General features: G+C 42.7%; 1 long non-coding RNA gene across 1 annotated transcript in view; it reads right to left on the bottom strand.

Annotated features, from left to right (window-relative positions):
* The window catches only part of LOC122814846, a 204,525-nt gene that overhangs the window by 86,071 nt on the left and 105,608 nt on the right, over nucleotides 1–12,846 (bottom strand). The window contains exon 2 of the long non-coding RNA XR_006366912.1: nucleotides 6,992–7,058. This is a non-coding gene — a long non-coding RNA (uncharacterized LOC122814846). The remainder of the gene's footprint in view (nucleotides 1–6,991; nucleotides 7,059–12,846) is intronic.

Here is a 12,846-nt window from a genome sequence, read left to right as displayed (position 1 = left end):
CACCCCCTTTGATGGTTCGGAATTGTTTGAACCTCAGGTGAAGAATACCCTCACCAGATGCGAGCAAGATGGTAAAACTCTCTCTGCCGTGGGAGTCCATTTTTCCATGCCTTCTAGGCCTTATCCTAAGGTACAGAAGGGGAAAGATGTGGTTCCATAAACCACAGGGAATGTGGTGATTTTCCCCTAGAGGCAGAGGGAAAATAACAACACGCCACCCCAGGGGCAGAGGGGTCCTCAGAACCAGGGCTCTAGGGAATCTTTCCTGATCAACCCTTTCAGCATCCCTGAGGCTGCCCGACTGTTCCTGGAAGCAGTCGGGGGAAGATTATCTCTGTACCCGGAAGCCTGGCAATCCCTCTCCCAAGACACATGGGTACAGAAGATCATATCCGAGGGTTACAAAATTCCCTTTACCATCCCCCCGGTACAACCGCCAAAACCCCTACCAGATGTACCACCCACACAAAGGGGTCAGATTCAGCTAGAAATAGAAAAGCTCTTAGCAAAAGAGTCATCCAGGCAGTCCCAGCAGATCAGCTAGGGTCCGGAATTTACTCCAGGTTCTTTTTGGTACCAAAAAAGACAGGAGACTGGAGACCTATTTTGGATCTCAGCAGGTTAAACAAATCTATGCTAAAGACAAAATTTCGGATGGTAACACTGCAGTCCATTCTACCCTTTTTGGGCAGAGACAACTGGATGTGCTCATTAGACCTCCAGTACCACATAAAGATACACAGACGCTCCAGGAGGTTTCTCCGCCTGGCTGGGAGTCAGTCATTTACAATTCAGAGCCCTGCCCTTTGGTCTCACCACAGCCCGGGTGTTCACCAAATGTTTGGCAGTGGTCACGGCTCACCTGAGACAGAAAGGATTCCAGGTGTTTCATCTCATAATGGCCAGGGATTACGCCATTCAGCTTTGCAACAGTCTGGGTATTTCTATAAATTTTGCAAAGTCCTCCTTGTTGCCTTGTCAATGTATAAACTTTATAGAAACACCACAGAAATGTCTGCAACACTACCACCCCAGAGAGTGGCAGACATAAGGCGGAATGTTCAGACCCTGTTTCAGCCCATCAAAGTCAAGGTCAACCGAGTATTGAAAGTGCTGGGCCTCATGGCGGCGGCGATTCTTCTACTTCCATTAGCCTGCTTCCACATGAGGCTCCTTCAGTGGATGCTCTTTTCTCAGTGGTCTTTTCAACAGCTACCAATGACCCACAACATTTGGATAACCCCATCTTGCAAGAAACATCTCTCCTGGTAGATGGTTTCCCCCCCAGCTTTTTCAGGGCAGACCCTTTGTTCTCCCCCTTCCAGTTGCCACTGTCACAATGGATGCCTCCCTGATCGGGTGGGGGGGGCATTATCAGGGGGACGGTTCAGGGCACTTGGCAACAGTCAGAATGCCACCTGCACATAAATGTCCTGGAGATGAGGACATTGCAAGCCCTTCAGAGCTCTCTTCCCAAGGACTATAGCAATTCAGATGGACAATATGTCTGTGGTGTGGTACATAAACAAGCAGGGTGGAACAAAGTCCTATCCCTCTGTCGAGAAGCACTCAGACTTTGCATTTCATCTCAACGGTTTCTGATAGCAACGACATCCCCGGAAGTCCAACATCATAGCAGACAGTTTGAGCAGAACTATCCTCATGCCTCATGAGTGGTCTCTAAATCAGTAGTAGGCAGACGGATTTTTTTCGAGTGGGGCCAGCCTAACTCCCCAAAACAGCCAGGGCCTTGACTTCTTCACACTTTTTCCTCTGCCAGGCCAACCATGCTTTTCCTCCTTTTCAATTAATTCAGAAAGCAATCGCATTGAGATCCAAAATGATCTTCATTGCCCCTTTTTGGCCTCGACAAGTTTTGTTCCCGTTCCTGCACAAATACCTACTGGAACAGCCTTGGCATCTGGAACCATCTATTGACTCACCTCACGGGCAAGCTGCATCAGTCTCTACATTCCATCAATCTCACAGCTTGGTTGCTCCACTTCCAGCCATAGCCAGGCTTCCCCTCATCTCTCCTCCTGTTCGTGATATCATTCTGGCCTCCCATAAGTCCAATACTAGGAAGACTTATGCTAGTAAATGGGCGTTTTCATTCATAGGTCCTTAGATCCTTTTCATGCACCCATTCATGAGGTTCTGGACTTTCTGGCAGAGCTTTTTCATTCTGGATCATCATTGGCCTCTATCAGAGTACAATTAGCGGCCATTGCTAACTTTCATGTTGGACTCCCAGAAGCAAATATTATGTCCCACAAGCTATGTAAAGCTTTTCTCAAGGGCATCTTTTTGTTCAGACCTCCAGTAAAAGGTCCGCCTCCACAATGGGACTTGAATTTAGTTCTAACCTCACTAATTCTGCCCCCTTTTGAACCTGCAGCTTCTTGTTCCCTCAAACTACTTTCTTGGAAAATGCTGTTTTTAGTAGCTATAACATCTGCCAGAAGGGTCTCGGAACTCCAAGCCTTGTCTGTCCATCCTCCTTATGTGTTTTTTCATAAAGACAGGGTAACTCTCAGAACAAACCCTTCCTTCCTACCAAAAGTGTTATCGGAAGCAAATCTAAACCACTCCATTGATTTACCTGTCTTTTTCCCAGACTATACCAATAGGGCTGAACAAAAATTACATTCATTAGATGTTCATCGCCAATTACAGTATTACCTAGACAGGACAAAACAATTCAGAATATCAGATCAGCTCTTTCTCTCTTATGCGGCAGGTAAGAAAGGGCTTGTTACCCTTTCCAGATGGCTGACATCTATTATTACCTTGGTCTATGAGTTGAGGCACAGGCAACTTCCCTCTAGGCCTAAGGCTCATTCAACCAGGGCTCTATCTACTTCAACGGCATTTCAAGCAAGGTTACCACTAGATGCCATTTGTGCAGCAGCTACATGGGCTTCCAAACATACTTTTATTGCTCATTACAAGCTTGACCTTGCCTCCAGAAATAGAGCTGATTTTGGTTCCACTGTACTCAGGAGTCTGTTCCATTGAGCCACCCAGGACTAAGATGCTAGGGACGCTGTCCCATCCAGCAAGAATGAAGGCGAGAATGACAACTTAACATTAAATGTCTTACCATAACGTTCCATGTTAGTTGTCTTCTTGCCTTCTTTCTTCCCCCTCCCTCCTGCCCCTAGCCTGGACAGACTCGAGATTGAGTCCTTCCTTTTGGGGATACAATATGTTGCGTCTTTTCCTGGTATCCTTAGTGTTACTATCTGGTAATCTTCTAATAAAGAGGGTTATATTTTTTGATTACAAGATTGTGTTTATACTATGTCTTAGCTTCCAAACGAGATCTGGGGAGTTAGCACATGGTATTGTGGGATATAGGGCTGCCTCAAGCCGGTAAAAATAGCTCTCGAGCTATAGTATAGGCAGTCGCTCCGATCCCATCCAGCAAGAAAGAAGGCGAGAAGAAGACAACTAACATGGAAAGCTATGGTAAGACATAACTTCTTATTACAAAATATGAATCTTCTACATTACAGCTATGCTTTATAATGCATAACTGTGTGTGAGTTCAACACCCAGAAATGAATATTTGATTTAGGAGTTCATTTGTGGCATGATGAGATAAAGTATTAAAGAAAGTCTTCTACTTTTCAGAAAGTGGGTAGGGTTTTAAGTAAATGACCTTCCTAAACAAATATCTGCTAGTGTCTCAAACATTGTATGAATTATTTGCAGGGTTTCCCTCATTTTATGTGCTTTGTCTGAATAATTGTGTAAATATTATTTTGTCAATAAACAGAAATATTTTCAGTAGTCATGGAGGTTAAGAGTGGGAGAAGGTGGGGGAAGAGTATACTTTTTTTTGTAGGACAGATGCCCATTTTTAAAAAGTATAGATGGGAAAGGATGCAAGGGAAAGGCTGGTAATGGACATAGGGTAGAGATATAGAACAAGGGCAGAAAACCAAACATAAAATAGTGACAAAGGCAAACAGGGAAGGTACTGACACAAAAGGAGGAGTTCACATTGGATATATTGACATAGCGATACAATGAGGACAAGTGGTTATGGAGATGAAAGAACAACAAACGGGGAGGGAGATGACACAGAAAGAAAGAAATCACCAGGATTTGGGTAACGTGGGTACTCTGCTCCTGACCTTGCTGTCTGTGCTACACCCCGTGACTGCCCTCCACACTAGGTCCTGTTTTAGATAGTGGAGATGGCAGTGGCATTCACTGGTGTGACTCTATAAAACACACAACGACTATTTTCAGCCTTCAAGCCACTAGTCCACAAACTTTCCTATCACAGCTTCATCAAAGGGAACAAGAACACTCACCTCAGGTGAGTGACACCAGTGGCCAGTGGGGCACCTCCATTTGAGTTCTGCAATAGATGAAGAGGCAAGTGTGGAGGCAGATGGTGCAATGGTGGGAAAAGAATGGGTCTAATTGTTTCATAAAGGACTAATGCAATGCCAGGGGCTTAGCCATGGCAGATGCAGATGCTGCAAAAAATGGTAAATGTTTTATAAGCTGTTTGTCTAGTGCCAGAATCCATAATGTCACAAGGGCTCTAGAACCAGACAAGTATGACTATGACCTAGTGGTGGCCCATGTGGAGTGAATGACCTGAGGTGCTCTATCCAGAGACATGCAGAGACATGATGGAACTTACTATGCATGTGCAAGAGGCAGGAAAGACACTGGTCTTGACTATTATCTTATCTTCATGAAGAATGATGCCACCATAGCAAGTGAAGAAATTTGCTTTAGTAGCTGGCTGAGTAGTTAGTGTCATTCCAGGAGGATCCAGTATGTGTTTCTCTGGGATGAAATGTCAGATAAGAATTTCAGTTTCACCAGAGATAGCTTGCATTTCTCATACTAGGGCTTCTGCACTCTGGTTAAAGCCTTTGCTGCCCCCAATAGTGCCTTTTCAGGCAGATTCTCCCACCTGGCCATTCCACATATAGCAAACTTAAATCCATTATGGTGATGCTATTCAGTGCTTTGGAGTCTAAACAGATAGACGCAAAAGCTGAGGCCCTCCTGCAACCCAGGCACATTTATATTTGTGAATTTACTGAGACTTGGTTTCAATGCACTGACAGCACACTCTCTCTCTCTCTACAACAGTATTTAGCACCAATATGCCTTTAGGCTTTTCAGTAACTGTATGGCAGGATCTCATGTCCAATTACAAGGATCCTAACTTGGAGCTCTTGGAGATCCAAATCACAACTAACAAATCAAACTATTACTTTATTGCTAGGATACGGATCCCTATCAATGTCCCCCAAATATCATGGAAATTATCTTAACATCATTGAGCTGCTAAATATCAAGCCAGATGCCTTTTAGCTAGGGGATGTTAATTACCAAGCATTGACTAGCACACTTATATTCCTAAAAACAAATCAGTTACTTTCTCCTTCAAGCTTAGTGGTACCAACTCACCTCTGAATGAGACTGCTTTTAGGGACTTCTCAAGGGCAAACCTTCTTCAGTTTGTAGAACATCTATGAAAAATTCTCAGCAATCTCTGGCAAATGGACCCAGCTGTGAGGGCTACCACATTTACCTTTATATTTTACCATCACCTAAACACCTGTAAAGAAAAGTCCATACTTTTTTACTCAAATTGTAATGATAAGCTCAGGAATAAACCTCTCTGGTGGAACTCCAGTATCAATAAATCGTATAACAAAAGAAAGAAAATAACAAAAAGTTGTAAGAAATCCTGACTCCTCTACCTCAAGACCACATGAAAATATGCCAGAAAAAATACTTGAGTGCCTTTAGAAAATGTAAAGCAGACTCTGAACTTAATGTCACTGCAAATACCAGCTTAAAGTGCAAATCTTTCTTCTGTTATATGAGGAAATTAGGGAATAATTTTCAACAATGCACTGAGCTCATCCATATCAATATCACACTTTTTAATCCCAAGGATATATCCAATATATTAGCAGATAATAATTATATATATATATATATATATATATATATATATATATATATTATATTTTATATATATATATATATATATATATATATTTATCTATATATATATATATATATTTATATATATATATATATATATATATCTATATATACATTGACAGAGAGCAATAAAAAAGATAAAGACACTCATAGGCAGCTACCTACTGCTGTATTACACAAATGATTGATATGCTAATATGCCATAGCCAGTACTGCTAACTAGATATATAAACTGAAATATCTATATTGCAGGACATATGCACAGATGTGCAATTGTTTTGTAAAGGACTGATATAGTGCCACAGGCTTAGTTATGACAGATGCTGCATAAAATGGTGAATGCTTTATAAGCTACTGTATTTGTAGATATTGCCTATAGATGGAGGATCATAGCTACATCAGCAACATGGGGATGTTCTCATAATAGGCTATGGAGGATGTTTGTGGAAATGGACCTGGGAGCATGCTGTATGGACAAGGTCAGGGACCCACAATGTAGACTTGGACAGCCTTATATTTTATGCAGTCCAGCAAATGCATGCCAGTGATGTACCAAAGACAGGCAAGCAATCATTGCCATCAAAGATAGCTATCAACAGGTACTGAGGAAACATAATAATGTAGATGCACCATGCACACGGATTAGAGCAGAAATGACAGCAGAATGCCATGTGGAGTTGGCACAAGCATGGGCATATGGTGGGGAAATGCACTGTGAAGATGCTGATGTATGACCCCTCCTCCCCAAGCTTCCAATCACCTGACCTGACAGTGTGCAGTGTCCATAGTAGATAGATTTGGCAACATCTCTGCACTTCAGGCACTGTGAGTCAGTGGATATGCTATCCAGACAGAGGGAAGTGGATATCTCCCTCCAAATAAGGAATGTGAATATCCTCCTGTTGTGTAGATTATACATTTGGATGCGCAATGCATTTTATGTATAGATCTCTAAGATAGATTAGTAATCAATAACATGAAAGTAAACATAGTCTCTCACCTTCACCTGAAGAGATGCTCCATTCTCCTCCAGTACAGAGGTGTATTCTCTGCTACTTTCTCCTGAGCTGAAAAACAAAAACAATAAATACAACACACATCAGTTAAATGTCCTGTAAGGACTAATTTATCTGTAAGGGAAATAACAAGGCAATATTCAGCCCTGCATACTCAGAATACATCCCAGAAGCACTCTATCTGACCTTTTCTTCCTATTGGCTCAGAAGATGAGGACGATGCCTCCTCATGTTATTGTAATAGTGACAGCACTCATCTCTAGAGTGGCTGATGCCAATAGCAGAGCTAACCACCTTAGCGAGCCTGTGTCAGGCATCCACTTTATACTGAGAATGCTCATTAAAGTCTCCAAGCAGGCACTCACAGTAGACTGTGTACATAAAGTACAGAAAGATCTTACCCTCCTTACTGTATCACCTGACAGTTCTGATACCTTTAGTGTCCACAGATGCTACAACCATTCAGTGGCTCACAGTCCAAAAAAATATTGCAGCCTCCTTGTGGTTTTATGCTGCTGCTGCTGCCAGAACTTACTTCCTGCATCTCATTAGTAATATAAGACACAGTGCCACTACTACATTAGGCCAAATACATGTAACAGCATGATGGTGTTAGGGTTTGAATGATGGCACAGAAGCAGTATACAAACATCACGATACCTGCATATGTTATAACTTTTGCTATTCAGTGCATCTCTAGCTAGTAATGCTATAATAGTTCTCCCCTTGACTCCACCAGGATCACTGATCCATCCATGTATGGTCACTGCACTGTACAGGTCCTCATACAAGTGCAGAAAGATCACTGAGCCTCATAAGGTGGTATAAATGAATTACATATTGAGCACTAACATTTGGCTGAACAGGCTCTGTAGCATGACTAAGTGCCCTGAAACTGTGAGATAGAAGCACTCAGAGCCATTGACCAGGCTCATCACAATATGCAGAACTGCCTTCCATAAAGGAAAGCAGAATTACATCAAGCAGATAAGCTTAAAGTGAATTAAGTGAATGGGAATTGGTATTATTTTCATGTTTGCTGGGGGGGGGGGGGGGGCTAATGGATGTAATTGACATCAATAGTGCAGACTTTGTGGGGACTATAAACAGGGGTAGTGTTTACTGACAGGGCAGAAAAAGTAGAGCTGATGTAATGTGACATCTTTACTAAAAAGCAGTAGTGATGTTTCTTTCCTTTATACTATGCAGGTAACATAGGCCCAGATATAGTCAGTGGATTGTGTGTCCCACTCAGTGTTGATATACAAGACTTGGGAAGTACTGTCTTTGCTGATAAGTGACCCAGATGTGCTGCAGTATATGTTTTCCTGTATAGGAGTGTTATATCTGACAAGTAAAAAATATACTGTGTGAGTCCTATAAGTAATACTGTTTGTCTTCTGAGAGTACTGGCACAGTAAATGTGAGTGTCATACTCTGGGAAGAGCTGTGGGGGGGGGTAACTTAAATAGTCCAGAGACTTGCACACATGGATTGCAGATCAGGGAAAAGTGTGTGCAGTAATAATCAAAGGATGGGGCATTAAGCCTACAATAACATTGTGTAATTTTGCTTGTAGGCTATGGACCCATTTGATTTTTCTGTGAAACTTCATTAAAGTTTTGAAGCATGTACTCCCAGTGGTCTATGTACAAAGTGTACAGAAGGATCTTAACTCTCTTTACTGTACCACCTGATAGCCCTGGTATCTTTAGTGCCCTCAGAAGCTCCAACTATTCAGTAGGTCACAGTCTGGAGAAAATTAACCTTCAGAGATCTCTGTGGGGGAGGTTTACTCTACAGCATTTGTAGCACTTTAGATCATCCGCTTCCTACATCTGTACCAGGGTGTTTCATGTCTGGCCTATGTTACTTATTTTGTTATGGGAAGCAGGATGACCTTCACACATACCCAGTTGGGGAAGTATGCTGATTATTGTAAGTGATTGCATTCACCTTATGTGGGATGTCATTTTGTAGGCTCAAATCTACCTGTTGGTTGCACAAGCATATTCTCACGGGTCTTATGGTAGTTACATGTGCTGTGGGGCCACATACATTGTAGTTCTTAGGAATGGTGTGCATCACTGACAGGGAGGTTATTGAACAGTTGTTGTCAAATCCAGTGCTGAGCCTGCAGCACTTCCACAGACACAGGAAGTAACAAGTTGTATGTAACCACACTTTTAACCCTCCAAAGTGTACATAAGGGCAGTATTTTTACCTCTATGAAATTTGGACATATGGAAGATATGAACTTTTCCAGATATAGATATCGATGTGTAAGGTTTCCTTCTCTGAATAATATGACTCCCCTGCTCTGTGTCAGTGCAACACCTAGAAACACACCATTCATATCCCCACTACACAGATGGCAGACACACATGTTGGAAGTCTCCCATTTCTTGTTTACAACATAACAGGAGTTCTTGCATGCAAGATTTGCCCAGGCATTTAGTGTGCATGTTTGGTGGGACTTTACAGTGGACATCAGTCCTGTTGGTGGCCAAACCAGTCTTATGAACATATCCATAGAAGGGTTGCTAACATCAGAATCATATAAAATTCATGTGGCTCCTTGTGCAGATCTCCATATTGATACCTCTCAACTTATAGTTGCGGAGGAAAAAAAAAGCCATTTTCCTTTTTTTCCACTCAAGCGTGCATCTGTAGCAAGGTGCTTGCTAAAACTACAACAAGAGCTTGCTACAATTATTACCACACACATACCTCACCATCAGCCTTTTAGGTGAGTCATAAATGCTGCATTGGCATTCATTTATGAAACAGGTAATGCTTCTCATACACACCTGCATCATGGGCACATGTTGATCACCCCACCCAACAGCATGTACCCAAGGTTGCTGTCCCTTTTGCCCCACCATACTTACTCATCTGACTGACATGAATTCACAGGTTCAGTGCAAGGCAACTCACTTGGCACAAGGGTGGAGGGCCTTGGTTGTGAGTCTACTAACAGAATCACCAATGACAAAGAGGATGGCCTTGCATCTCTGTCCAGTTTAGGAATCAACAGTGGAGCACTGGTTGCCAGTGCTGCACTGCAAGTGGCTCTCAAATATTCACTGATGATGTCCCTGGTGGATATATGTGAATACATGGTATTATCCGCGATACTTGTCCAATTCAAAGTTACAGAACTTATGAGCATGACATCTTTGTTTTTTAAAAGAACTTTGGGATTACAGATGAGAAAGCAACCCATTCAATGTATGCCAGCCACAAATTTCCATGGCAGTCTGTTACTTAGAAGCAATTTCACTGGGAAGTGAATGTTCATCCTTAGACTGGATCATACTTATGTGCTTCAACAGGAGCTATGTTATTTAGTTCCTCCATCATGGATATATATGCCTACCTGCCTGATGCTGGAGATCCATCTAAGCCTGACGATGAAGGTGTCCAGATCCTAGAACAGTCACAGGTCACTGAATGAGTAGCAGATTCTGGTAATGTGATGACTATCTCCACACCCCTTTCACAGATGGCTTCTCTGCCTGTGAAACCCACCCCATGGATTCAGGCTGCTGTCCAATGACAGGAAGAGGCCTGCCCATCAGCCCAAGGATTGATCTCATCTCCAGAAACAGTGTCACCACTGGTTGCTGTCAGCTTCATCGAGCAAGAGGATAACATAAGGGGTTGGTGTGCAGGTAGCTGTACACACTGAGCTGAATGTCTCTATGTCTAATATAAAGCATTTTTGCAAGGCCTAACAGAAGGAAAGGAAGAAAAAGAAGGCTGAGCTGTTTGGGGTAGTACGTGGTCTGCATAAAGATCTGTCAGAGTTCATGGGCCAGAAGGCATCATTATGGAGAGGTGGCTTAAGGAGACTGTATGCCTCAGGTGTCCCTCTGTGGCCTGCCATCATAGCCATTGCTCTTCCCATGATTAGTTCATATCTTCCTCTGGTGGAGAAGTCCACCACAGGAGGGGGAGGGCATGGTCTTGGACCCAATGTGCTACTACCTCTACATCACTATCTACTATTAAGGGCACTGTAAGGCCTTGTAGTTGAACATGCAGACAGGGTGGTCATGCAGGGACCACTCATAACACATCATGCCATTCATGCTCATGGAGCTTTCTATCCTTTGTGCACGCTGTGGATCATGCCTGTGTTCTTCCAAGTAGATGAGTCCTGGTGGACTGGGAAAGGCAGGGTCAGTGTATACTTCTCCTGCAGGTGCTCTAGAACTGTCCAGTAGATCCCAGCTCAGTGCTGCGTTATCTGCTTGAGCTGTGTCCAAGCACACCTACACACACACACACACACACACACACACACACACACACACACACACACACACACACACACACACACACACACACACACACACACACACACACACACACACACACACACACACACACACACACACACACATGCAGCAGTAACCCTCACCCCTACCTCCTACACACCCTGCCCATCGTTGTCACTGTGGCCTTCCTGACCAGTGCATATGATGACAAATATGCCCTGCTCATAATAATCTGTTACCTGGGAAACCTGTATCTAATGCACAGTGTGGCCAGTCCATGCATTGTATAGTACAGCTGGGAATAGTATTGCAAACCTCATTTTTACTGTTATATGTCATGTTTATTCTGGCCCATAGATATGAACCAGATATTGCCTCTTAGCCTGTGCCATGGCATACTCCACCCACCTCTGTATAACACAGTCATGCCCCACAGCCAGCTCCTCACCAGTCTCCTCATGAGGTACCTCCTCCACTGCTAACTTAAGTAGTTCCTGCTCTCAGACGTCTCTACTCTATTGTAACTGTTTGTATATAAAAATGTTATACACTGTGCACACATCATTTTAATGCATGTTCTTGGATCGTACTGCAATGAACCACCAAAGACTGCTAGACAGTGAAAGCCAGCAGTCTAAAATGCACAGTCAGCAATAATTCAAGTCTGTGACATTGCATTGCTGTATGCATTCTCTGCCATGGCTAGTAGGTTTCTTATCATTGTCATTAGCCATGGCTTTAGGGCATATCCAGCATAACCAATAAGATGGCCCTGTGGAAATATCACAGCACACAAACTTCTGACATAAGCTACACATATGCCAGATTTATCAGTTGTGGGCACTACCAGCGTGGCCTATTAACACATTGTATATTATACCCTGTGCATTGCAGACTGCCTGATAGTTGATGGACTGGAACTCCTTGCGGTTGGTAAACCATTGTCCCTGCTTCTCATTTGGAATTTTATTGCAATCAATGGCTCCTGATTTCTGGAGACTCCTAATAAGTCATAAAGGTTTATGATATAGTCGATCCAGTTATTTAAAAATACAAAATTTGCCTTCGCTCTGCTGGCACTGGTAATATTAGCAACCTGGTTCTCATTAGGCTTACAGAGACTAGTATGGGTCAAGTTTAACTTCCTCTGGTAGAGAATATGTAAGCTGCTTATATCATGTTTATTTTCTGATGGAGACCAGAGGACTAACTAATTGATGCCTAGCAAATAAATAAACACCAGACAGATGTCACAAACAAGCAATGCAGCTACGGTATAATGCACGTGCATATAGACAATGACATATTCAAGCCATGGTCCAAGGAGAAATGTAAGGAATAACTGAATATTGTCCCTTACAGGCTACAGTTACAGGCTACAGTATCAAGACTTTACACACCTCTAAGGTCATTCCTCACAAAATGTCAATTTATGGGGAAAGAATGAACCAAGAGATAGCAGAAAGGGTAGGGCTAATGAGTTCATGGTAAGTATAAAGACACACATAAAGACACATACACAATTGGACAGTTATAACTCTGTGACAGAATATAGT

The sequence above is a fragment of the Protopterus annectens genome, chromosome 11.part0 (assembly GCF_019279795.1).
Source record: "Protopterus annectens isolate FY-2018-M chromosome 11.part0, PAN1.0, whole genome shotgun sequence".
NCBI classification, from domain to species: Eukaryota; Metazoa; Chordata; order Ceratodontiformes; family Protopteridae; genus Protopterus; species Protopterus annectens.
This window is presented reverse-complemented; position numbering and strand designations above follow the sequence as displayed.